At 42.4% G+C, this 10,658-nt stretch overlaps 1 protein-coding gene and 1 long non-coding RNA gene across 4 annotated transcripts in view; one reads left to right on the top strand and one right to left on the bottom strand.

The window, feature by feature from the left end:
- The window catches only part of B3GALT1 (beta-1,3-galactosyltransferase 1), a 171,132-nt gene extending 170,892 nt beyond the window's left edge, over window positions 1-240 (bottom strand). For all 3 annotated transcript variants that reach the window (XM_085552415.1, XM_085552414.1, XM_085552416.1), the window contains exon 1: window positions 29-240. The gene's annotated coding sequence lies outside the window, so the exon portion shown is untranslated. The remainder of the gene's footprint in view (window positions 1-28) is intronic.
- LOC107316756 (uncharacterized) overlaps window positions 1-9,414 on the top strand; it is a 32,830-nt gene extending 23,416 nt beyond the window's left edge. Inside the window, exons 2-3 of the long non-coding RNA XR_014947933.1 lie at window positions 6,855-6,963; window positions 9,285-9,414. This is a non-coding gene — a long non-coding RNA (uncharacterized LOC107316756). The remainder of the gene's footprint in view (window positions 1-6,854; window positions 6,964-9,284) is intronic.
- Window positions 9,415-10,658: the final 1,244 nt, after the last annotated feature.

Here is a 10,658-nt window from a genome sequence, read left to right as displayed (position 1 = left end):
GCCTTCCCTCCCCGCGGCCGGACCTTACCGGGCGCGTTCCCGCTCCGCTCCGCGCCGGAGTGCCGCCCGCCGCCCCGCAGCCGGCATCGCTCCGCCCGCAGCCGAACCGGCACCAGCCGAACCAGCACCAGCAGCAGCCGCCGCGACGCCCGGCAGCAGCGCCCGCCCCACGAGAGCGCAGCCCGGGCAGCGCGGGGACTCGCCCTCTCCGACCGACAGCGCCGACGGCCAATCGACGCTCGCGCCGCGCCGAGTAGGCGGGAACTTGTCACGGGGAAGGACCAATCGGAGCGCGCCCCTCCGGCGGCGCTGTTTCCGGGAGGGGGCAGCCGACGCGGGCGGCGGGGGTCGGCGCGGGTACGAGGGGCCGGGGCGGGCCCAGAGCGTGGAGCTGCGGCTCGGGCGGGTCAGACCCGGCTGGGACAGGGACAGGGACAGGGACAGGGACAGGGACAGGGACAGGGACAGGGACAGGGACAGGGCCTCGCCGTGATGCACCGCAGCCGAGGCGGTGGCTGCTGGGTGCTGGATGTTGGGTGCTGGATGCTGGATGCTGGCAGCAGGAACGCGCACGCTGGGGCCACTTCCCCAGCAGCTCCGGAGCACCGAAGGGAGGCGCAGGGTTGTCCTGGCACGCGCGGGGCGCGTCGTCATTCCGGGGCATCCGCAGCAACACCGAACTTCGCACGAGGGCGCTTTGTTCGGGGGAAAATAAAAAGAGAACATATGTATATATATATATATCCCCTGCATAAGCCGTGCAGGCTGGAGCTGTGCCCTGCGGCGCATCCCCGCTGCACTGAGCGCCGCCGTCCTGGCAGCGCCCCGCCGCCCCGTCCCTTACGGCTGCCCCGGCCTCTGCCTCGCGCCGGGCCCGCCCAGCCACGCGCGGAGCTCGTGCCGCCCGCCCCGCCCCGCCCCGCCCGGCAGCGCCGGCACGAGCTCCATGGGCTGTGAGGGAGCGACGCTCGTCCGCTTCCCTCGGCAAACGGCGCTCGGAGGTACCGCAGTGCACGGTGAGCGTTGGCTCGGGTGGGTACGGCTCCGTTAGCGCCGTGCAGCCCTTGAGGAACGTACCGTGTGTGCGAGCGACGTGCTGGGAGGTCTGCGTCGCGTTTGCCAGGACAGAGGGTTTGTCACACGATGTCTCTGAACTTCACCTGCATCTCTGCGAGCTCGGCTTTGCTGTAACAGCAACCTCAAAGACAGGGGAAGAAATCATCAACACGAACATGGTGTTCTTCCTGGCTGAGGGCTCCAAATGCTCACAACTTACCGTTGCTGCCCTCTCACTCATCCTAGTCTGCAGAGTAGCTCATCCAGGGGATCTGGAGGGGCAGTGGAAAGGTGAATATAACACCAAAAATCTCTTCCCTCCGTTCCGGTCTCTTTCTCTAAAAAACAATGTGAATATTACTTCAAAACATTTTAGAAACGTGTTTCACCGCTTGTTCTTTTTGGTACTGTTGGTCTTTTATGCATTTGTTGGGAAAGGCCCATTACTCAGTTCAATGCTTTTCCTGCTGGTACACAGTGGTGGTTTCACCACGGGCAGCATGAACAGCTGTGTTCTCACTCCTCCACAGAGGAACAAGGAGAGAAAACATGATAGAGAAGTGCTCAGGGGTTGTGATAAGGGTAGCCACCAATTACCGTCATGAATAAAAATCAGACTTGGGAGATCAATGCAAGTCATTGCTGATAACTAACAGACTAGTGTAGCGAGATGTCCATCTTTCTCCAGCTGAATCCACATGAACTTGCCACAGGGTCAATGCTTCAGGAGCACGCTGCTCCGGCACAGGACCCACAGGTAGCAGCTCCCCACAGTCTCCTCTTCACAGCCTTCAGCTCCAGCCCGGTGCAGCTCCTGTGAGGGCTCTCTGTGTGGCAACTTCCTCCAGGCCAAACCCACTGCTGCTCTACAAGTGCATGTGGAGATCTGCTCTGTGTGGTGCCCATGGACTTTATGAGGACAACCTGCCCCACCATGGGTCTCTCCGGGACTGCACAGAGCTTCTGCTCCATGCCCGGAGTACCTCCTGTACTCGTGTGCTGACACTGGTGGCTGCAGGGCTGCTTCTCTCCCATTTCTTACTCTCTTCTCCAAGCTGCTGCAGCAGTTTTTTCCTTTTCTTAAATCTGCTCTGCCAGAGTTGCTCAGCAATGAGTCTATTGGAGCGGCTGGAGCTGGCTCTGATCTGATGTGGGGCAGTGAGAGGCTCTACTCAGAGAGACCATCGCCACAGCTTCCTGCTACCGAATCCTTGCTTCATAAAATCAATACATATGGACATAGAGCCTGACATAAATAAGCATGGAGGTTTATCAGTTCACCATGGCTTTCCATCGTATTTTATGCATTTCAGAGCTTTTACAAAAATTGAGAACCCTCTGCAATTAATCTGTTGATAACCAAATGTTTGCTATGTCTTAATGAAGGAATTTATTGTTAATGCTAACACTGGCTAGTGTTTATGGGCACGATTCCTTGTTCAATTGTACCAGAGGACAGTACCTTCATCTGCTGAGTTCAGAACTGTTCCTACTGTTAGGCAACCTGGCAGTCATGCCCTTCCCTTGCATAGCAACATTCTAATATTTTATTATGTTGAGGCTGATCCACTACTGCAGTAGATTACTTTTCTTCCCTTTCTTTAGCTGTTTTCCCATTTTTGGTTGCAGTTATACATTTGGGTTTGTGTCCAATGTGAACACGTGAATGCACTCACTTTTGTTTGGAAGGAACTTGGAGAGCTGTTGCAATTGTGCAGTTCAGTGCTCTGTGCTTAGATGTTGTTCCTCTGGAAAATTGTCTTTTTTAGTTCAGGAGCTACCCTAAGTCTTGAGAAAATGAAGTTTCAAAAATGGTATTTGTATGGGAAATTGGTAATCACAGCCTGAACCTCTGATTAATCAGCTGAGGCAAGTGTTGGGTCAGCTGTGGGAGCACAGGTGAGAGTAATTTAGCTGTGCTCCCTGAAGGGGTGGAGCTTGACTCCATCTCCTCTAGACCTCATTTAAGGGCTGACCACCATTGAGGCAGCATCTCTTGGAGATTGCTCCTTGGTGGTGTTTGCCTCAGTGGTTCCTAGCAGAACAAAGGCTTCCATGCAGGTGAGTTTCCTGTAAATAACCTTTTGGGTATTTACTACCGTATTTTCATTATTGTCACCGTACAGTATTTAATATACATCAGAAACTCTGGTAGTTTTTACTTTTCATTGAAGTAGGTGGAGTTTTTTAACATTTGATGATAGAGAGACATAACTTTAGCTTGGAAAAAGACCTGCCATACTTTTCATACTGTTCAGTTTTACAGATGTTGCAGAGCTCACTAAAACAATTCACAGTTACAACTTTGTAGCTCCTGTAGAGAAGGAAACACCAACAGAATCCATGCTGCTCTTTCGTTGCCAGTAGGACATAAGTTTTCATTATTTGTAGTATTTAAAACTTTATCTAAATTTGTAAAGAGAAATTCAGAAATCCTGTCTGAGCAGTATTTTCCCATTAAAAGAGTGGGCTCTAAAATTTAACAGCAGCTATTCCCAAGCACATACACAGCTCAGCGTGTAAGGTAACTAAATCATTACTTGCCAGGAGCTAAACTGCAGTTTAGCTACAAGAAAACTGTAATGTCTCTTACCATAATTTTTTAAAAGTGGTGAAGATGACTATATAGAATTTGTTCCAAACAGTAACTGGTATATCATCTAACAGCTAAATATCCTGTTTATGAGACACAACTTGTCAGGGGGAAATTTGCTGTTACAGACTCAGAAGCACCAAATAATTATAAGTGGAAAAGATCTGAGAATGAGGAAGTAGCACTCCTAAAATATGAGGCCATTCATTATAGGGCTTTACCTTACTAAGCCCTTAATAACGTTTGAAAATTTATCAGTACATTACTAAATTTTGTTGGTGGTGGTTGGTTGGATTTTTTTCTATTTTTCTTTTTTTCCTTTGTTTTCTTCTTTTGTGTATGTCTGAATGAAGTTCCTTAGGTTGGCTTAGTCCACAAAACTGCAAGTTAGCCGTTGATCACATCTAAGAAAGGAGTGTGGGGTGATTCTTTTTATAAAACAGTGTGGCACTGAGAAGTCCTGACAGGACATACAGGAGGTGAGCTACTTTTATTTAGAGCACGAAACAGTAAAAGAAATACCATACAGCCCTGTCAGCACAAGTCCATTCTGTGTTGGATCAAAACTCCAGAGGTGACAGAACAAGTCATGAAGGACACCTATTACATCTTTGTTTTGGCTTTTAAGACTGCCAATTAGATGCAAACTGTGGCCAAAGTGCTGGCATTTGAGACTTTGGTAGGCACTGGGATGTGTGCTGGCATTCAACTCCAAAAAAGAAAGAGCTGCTGTATATCCTTTTATCCTCATGTTTTAGGAGGGATTCTGCTCTGTAGTAACAATCTGTATGCTTTGGAAATAATCATTATCATGCAGAAGTTCTGTGTTGCTCCTGGGGGTTCCTCATTTAAGGAAGGTGATGTGAGCTTCCCAACATTCAGATGCTTCCACCTGTTCGTGGTTTTGTGGAGGCATTTTATGTTTGGTCTCTCTGCTGTCTTTTTATTCATAAGGAATGTATTATTTCTAGACACAGTCATTTTACAAAGGGTTGATATTTTTCTAATGTAGATAGCAGTAAGTGGGATCTTAGTTTTACGTTTTAACTACACGGCCAGCTGCAGACTGATTATACTAAACAGCCAGTCTTCAGATTTTCCATGCTTCACCTGGTCTCTTCTCCAAGTCATCTGTCTTTGTCTCTTTTGTTTTTCCTTTGGCTGAAGCCTCTACCTATGGATGTACACAAACTGCATCATTACCTGCTACTGGTTTCTTTCTATGTGAGTCACACTTTTGATTGCTAGGACATAACTGTAGGAACACGAAAATAGCTGAGTCTGTCCCAGACCAGCTTTCAAAGGAGAATAACTGTGCTGCTGGCATGAAATCCAGGAGGAGTAGCAGAAAGCACAAACCCTTCTCTTGAGTGGGGCTAGGCAAACAAAATCACATTCTAACAAATACTGCAGACATTGCCTGCTGTGGTGGGTTGGCCTGGCCAAGCTGCCAGCCCCCAAAATACCTTTGCCTTACACCTTCTGCAACAGAGCAGGGGGAGTAAGTCAGATGGACAAGTTCATGGTTTGAGATTGAGACAGTTTAATAAACCAAACTGCTCATGAAATAAAAGCAAAAACAGGGGATTTGTTCATCGCTTCTTATCTATAGGTGCTGTCCAGCTGCTTCCTGAGACACGTGGCCTCCACATGGGTAACAGTTGATAAGATAAAAACCACCGATGTCCCTTTGCCTCCTCCTTTTCCCTACCTTTTACTGCTGAGCAGCACATTAAGTGGTATGGCATTGCCCTTTGGTTCACTTCTTCCATCCTCTCGCCTGCTCGCAGGTAACTGGCCCTCAGGGTGGGGAGGGATGGAGATGCAGGCCTGATGCCGTGGGAGCAGTGCTCAGCAGTAGCTTAAATATCATTGTGTTCTCAATACTGTGAGCCTTAGAGGCAAAACACAGCACTGTGTGGGCTGCTAGCAGGAGGGTTAATGGAAGCCCTACCTGAATCTGCATAGTTGTTTTTTCAGTAGTTCACACAGAAGGAAAGACCTTTTTAATTTCAGAAGTGACAGACCCATCCTCTGCTTTTATCCTAGCTAGGCTTGTAGTGTTGTTCATGAGTTGGTACCTTACTACAACTGAAGTTTAAAAAAAAATATCCCTTATTTTCTTTAGCCTGGCTTTGTCCTGTCCTCTGAGTATTGACAGCATTAGAAGGCAAATATTATAGCAAGTTCTAAGGGGCATCTTGTAAGAGGAACTCTTACATCTGACATGAAGTAATCTTTTAGAGATAAACATGATTTCTCTCCTCCCTTTCGGTAGCTGTTGAATATTTAACTGATGTATAGATGGAACACTGTACACATCTGTGAGAGGAATATTTTATTATTTGTTTCTAAATGCATTATAATTTGTCATTATCAGCTGGTAACAAATTTATTTATTTTATATAGGTGTGTGTTATGTGATATGAGTCACAGTTGCATGTGAGGTTCTGTATAGAGAAACAAGGTCCTTGACCCACGGGGTTTGCATAAGCTATCCCTAGGAGAAGTACATTATGATGTAGTTTCACGTTGAATAAAGAAATATTTAATTATTTTTAGATTTATGTCTACCATGTATTAAGTTATCTGAAGAGAGCTTTTCTCCCTTATAAACAAACAAGGCAACTACTGTGTGCTTGGTGAGTCCTTCAAGATGTTTGTTTATCATAAGTGATCAGATGCAAGCACAGCTTCCATTTATATAGTGTCCTTCGTAGCAATGTCACTATGAAGATCACAATGAATATACTTAGAAGCATTTAAAGACTCCATAAATACATATTTATTTTTTACTGCCTTGAATGCTGATTTAAGACAGTCCTTTTGTGTTAATGAAAATATAGTGGGTGGATTGTGGTTTCATATCCAAGCAATTCTGCTTTGCTTGAGTGATCAGGACATAGAATGAACACTGGTACAAACAAATTAAGGATTTTAATTTTTGTCTCTAGAGATTTTATTGTCTTGCACCCCATATTTTATTTTACACTATTTCATCAGTCTTGAAAAACATGTACATTATGTCCATCTGGAAAAAGAGTGTGGTTCTGTTGAATTGTAATTATTTTTTGTTATTGTTAAGCTAATTTTGTAATTCTGTGTTTCTGAGGCTCTTGTGGGATAATCTGACAAGTGCTATTCATAGACTAAAGAGTTTGGTTCTGTATTATTTAATGAAGATGTCATCTGATTTCCTTAACAGCGAGGGCATGTGACCAGCGGAGGGATGTGACTTGACATGAAATTCCATTTTCTCAAAGGATATCTACCAGAAGTTAGGATTCACATCACAAGGGACAAGTAATGCAAAGGTGGGTATTGTTATCGCTGTTACAGTTTTATGATTGACACAGGCCTGGTTCTGTCACCCCTATTTACTCTGAAGAGCATCTTAAGAAAAATTACATGTGGCTGTTTTTCTGTAGTGGCATCCATCGAGACAAGGATGCCTACTTGGGAAAGAGCAGAGGACGCTGCTGCTGAAAGTTATTCAAATTATAGATAGTAGAACTGTATTAGGAATACTTAACCACTTCTTCTTATAATCTGTAAGAAAAATTTTCCAGTAGTCTCAGCCCTCCAAAGAGAGCAGTTTCAAGTGGAGTAATGGCAAAAGAGAAAATTGAGTATGCAGATAGAAAGAAAGAGAAAAAGAACAACAGTGAAGCCATCAAATTATAAAGCAATTTAACTGTACTCAGCTTGCTAGATCTATATATACACAACTGATGTTGAAGTAATTTGCTGATTGTTTGTGGTTCTACTTATGTATATGTGAGTGTCTATACAGACATATGATATTCATATATTACATTGAAAGAAAATTGAGTTTAAAAGCTTATTCATAGCATAGAAGGGATGAATCCTGCTCCTTACATGACTGTTTAATATTTTGTTTTATCAAGTGGCCTTATTGATTGCAGTATTCTATGTATCTTCCAGCTGCTACAATTCAGAAAAAAGTCCTAATAAAAACATTTTCTTGGCTATATATCATCAGAGCATGGTCTGTACCTTAAAAAATAATAATGTGAGATGGTGAAATTGAAAGCTAGGTTTTAAATGTAGTCAAGTAGAACCATATAAAAACTGAGGCATTAGATTGATCTGTTTATTCAGCTGAAAGATACTTTTTAGCATGGGCAAAATGCCATTTCTTGGCAGATGTTCTTCCCAGAAATGGAGGAAGCATTTTTTGGTAGAGCGTTAGAAAGAAATCAGTCTGTCTCCCATTTCTTATATACGGAAAGCTTCAATCCAAATAGATAACATCAGATAAAATTGCAAGCAATTGAAAACATTTTTAATTGGAAAGTATGCTAAACTAGTACTGGAGTGGTATTACCTTCCTCTACAATTAAGACATGACTGTTTTGGATAGAACATCAACTTCAGCTTCACAATGTAACAGGATCATATTACTGAAGTAGGAGTGTGTCATCTACTGAAGCCACCCCAGACTGGCTTTTGCTCTACCAGAGCATTTCATGTGAGTTAAAGAAGAATCCCTCCTGAAAAATACATTTATTTACACTGTCACTCTCAAATTCTGCACAATAGTTATCCGATTATTGCCAATTCTATTTTGTTCTTTCAAGGCTTGAGCCCTTTTAAACTAATTGTGAGGAATTACTCTGAGTCTTACAAAAAATAAAAATCTGTCTGTAAAGCATGATATTTTCGTTCTGAACTTTAGAAGTTTTCAGAATTGAAATGAAGCAGCTGTTCCATACCATGATAGAAGTTGACTAGACTGATATACTGTTCTCACAGCAAATTTTGCTGAAGACAAAAACTAGCTGAGATTAGTCTGTACAGTGGTTACTGAAGAAATTAATGGGTTTTGAGCATGGTGACCTTGTGCACTTGAGCTTGTGCTTTGATTTCTAGAATATTTATCTTAGGTATTTGGGAGATGTTGTTGATGATCCCCTTCACTTTGGATAATGTATATTTTTCTTCACTTCTAAGTCTGGCAGAGTGCTGGCAAATGTAGATGGCACTCTTTCTCTGTAACACTTGGCCATAGTAATTTACTTTATCAATGGGAATAGCCCGAGCATGGAAATAGAATGTTCTCTATTGCTGCATGATCTCTGTTTTTTACGTGGTTCAAGAAAATTGTTTGTTTTCTGAAGTGCTGCAGAAGTGTTGAAATGTCATCACATAACATAAGCATCTGGAGACCTAATCACATCCTTTCCAACTTTTTTGAAGCCATTTGGTAGAATTTTCTAAATCTGAGTTCTCATATACATTTTTTTTTTTACAAATAAATTATTTGTGTTAGTTTTTTATTTTAATGATGCTGCCTTGCCACTATGTATAATGCACATATACTGTCTTTAACGAAATACAGTCAAGGTAGTGGAGTACTCTGCACTGTACTAGTTTATAACATTGCTTTTTTCAGATATAGATTGCAGCATATTATTTGCGTTCATATCACGCCTCTGAGTGCATATGAGGATATTCTTGATTGCTGTCGTGTGTGTATTTATTTAAGAAAAAGATTTAAGCTTCACATTCTGGCCTAAGAAGCTGAATCCATGTTTTTCTGTTTTATGGTGTGCTGCCAGCATGGATAGCTGCCAGAGCAAGTGAAAGCTGCTTTTTGTTACCTTCTCTCCAGGTGCCTAAAAGCCGGTGCCCAGTTCGACAAAATATTTTCCTCAATCACAGTCACCCAGACTCAGTAGCCTTGAATACAGGAACACTGTCCCAACAAATTAGAGCAACTGCTTCCAGGGGGTAATAAAGGATAAAACATTGCAAACGGTGTGTGGCATGGTGGGCAATGCTGTTTCTGCTCTTAACATTGCTTTGTGAAAAGTTGTCCAAAATGTCTTAGTATTCAGTGTGCAAAAAAATATTTTTAATATCCACTTACATGTTCTGAATAATACTCAGTTTTCTATTTTTTTTTTCATTTTAATCAAATATCACATAGAGTTTTTATCCATGATCATAGAGAAAATCTGGAAGCATTTTCTAAATGGTTAGAGACTACTTTGTATAGATTCTTTTTTTTATATATGTGCAGCATTGATACAACTAAAGATGTAGTCTAGTCTACCAAATAGTATATAGCAGTACTTGCTGTGCAGTTTCCATCCCCTAGTGATACAGCTACATTTCCATTCGCCCATGACTTCTTAACTATTTCACCTTTTTGTGCTAAACAATCATCTTTTTTGGTTTTTTGTGTTTGTTTTTTTTTTGTTTTTTTTTGAGAGGTGAAATGAAGAAATTGGTCTGTTTTTCTGCACTGAGTGTGCTGGAAAAAAAAAAGCTTTACTTTCAGTTTTGATTTTTTTTTTTTTTGTGGGGGCAGGAATGGCTCATTTGTAGATATATACTATGACAGAACACTATTTCCCATTAGCATCTATGATATTATTCTTCCATCAGTCTAAAAGTAATTTTAAGTGGCAACTGATAGTGATGGCTGTGGTGTCAAAAGCCAGAAGGTAAGGTGTGTTTGAAATGAGTTGTCATCATGTGGCTCTTCCCTGGGGGTTTTTCTAGGAGAGCCTTTTTTATTTAAACAGATTATGAGATTTTGAAGATCACCTGCTGCAAATGTGTTATAGATTTTTCATGTTTTCATGAATGTTCTTAATAAAAATGCAATGTACACATCCATAATACATTTGAAGATTTTATTCTCTCTTACTGTCTCTCTTCTCCTGAGAGGGGAGAGGAAGAATGTGTAGCAAGTAGGTTGATGGAGAATTCAGTCTTAGAATTTTTCACTTTTTTCCCTGAAGCAGTTCACAATTGCCTTATTTTCTTCTTTGAGGAATACACTGAAAAATTGGGTCTTTCATAGTTAAATTGTCATTGAGTATTTTGAGTGCCTGAGAGCAAGGTCACTCTGATTATTTTCCTAATCCCATTTTAACACAGTTCCTCTCTTTGAAACATTTAAAAATGCTTTTCATGTCAAAGTTGTCAAATGTAACGCAAATACAAGGTGAAATGCTGCTTGTGAAGGGTTATAAAG

This window comes from Coturnix japonica, chromosome 7 (genome assembly GCF_054131305.1).
Source record: "Coturnix japonica strain WE chromosome 7, WE-NBRP24, whole genome shotgun sequence".
In the NCBI taxonomy this organism is placed as follows: Eukaryota; Metazoa; Chordata; class Aves; order Galliformes; family Phasianidae; genus Coturnix; species Coturnix japonica.
This window is presented reverse-complemented; position numbering and strand designations above follow the sequence as displayed.